Raw genomic sequence first — 794 nt, 5'->3', positions numbered from 1 at the left:
CTTCTGTATCAAAAAGGGGGTAAGGAATGACTTATAGCCTTATGCAGGACGCGGTTCTGACCCGGTCCAAGTTGAGCTCATAAAAAGAATCAGATTGAGAGTAGGTTGTTATGTTTGTGCAGCAAGATTTGATGTCTACATGTGTGTTGTTATCCTTAGCAACGTTCTGTAGATCATGTAACAGTTCAGAAGTCATAACTGTTATGTTAGCTCCTGTGTCAATGAGGCTCATTCATGTTTCAAAGACACAACTCAGAGGGTTCAGATTCATATGAGACTGTGGACACAGACACCTCAGACAGTAGTTCTGCAGAGGACAGTCAAACTGTAACGGATTTTTCTGACACAGCAAGTTATGTTTCAGAACCTGTCTCATCAGACACCCAAACAGAAGTGTTTATGATACAGGCAGAACAGGTCCACACTTTAACTGATCACGACAGTGAAACAGGTTATCCTGTTAAACAGGCCTGGTTATCAGCATCTCTGTGACATTTACAAAGAGAGGAGCTCAAAGAAGCTATACCTACCTCTGACTCTAGGAGGCGTCCTAGAACAGAAAGGCCTCATTGACACAGGAGCTAACATAACAGTTATGACTTCTGAACTGTTACATGATCTACAGGACGCTGCTAAGGATAACAACACACACGTAGACATCAAATCTTGCTGCACAAACATAACAACCTACTCTCAATCTGAATCTCCTCTTCCTTATGTAACTTTGTTACATTTAAGGATAGGTGACATGACATTTAATCACCCAGTTTATGTGTCAGAAACAGGAAATGAAC

This window comes from Austrofundulus limnaeus, unplaced genomic scaffold (genome assembly GCF_001266775.1).
Source record: "Austrofundulus limnaeus strain Quisiro unplaced genomic scaffold, Austrofundulus_limnaeus-1.0 Scaffold1554, whole genome shotgun sequence".
Taxonomy (NCBI): Eukaryota; Metazoa; Chordata; class Actinopteri; order Cyprinodontiformes; family Rivulidae; genus Austrofundulus; species Austrofundulus limnaeus.
The sequence above is the reverse complement of the archived record's forward strand: the minus strand, read 5'-3'. Positions refer to the sequence as shown.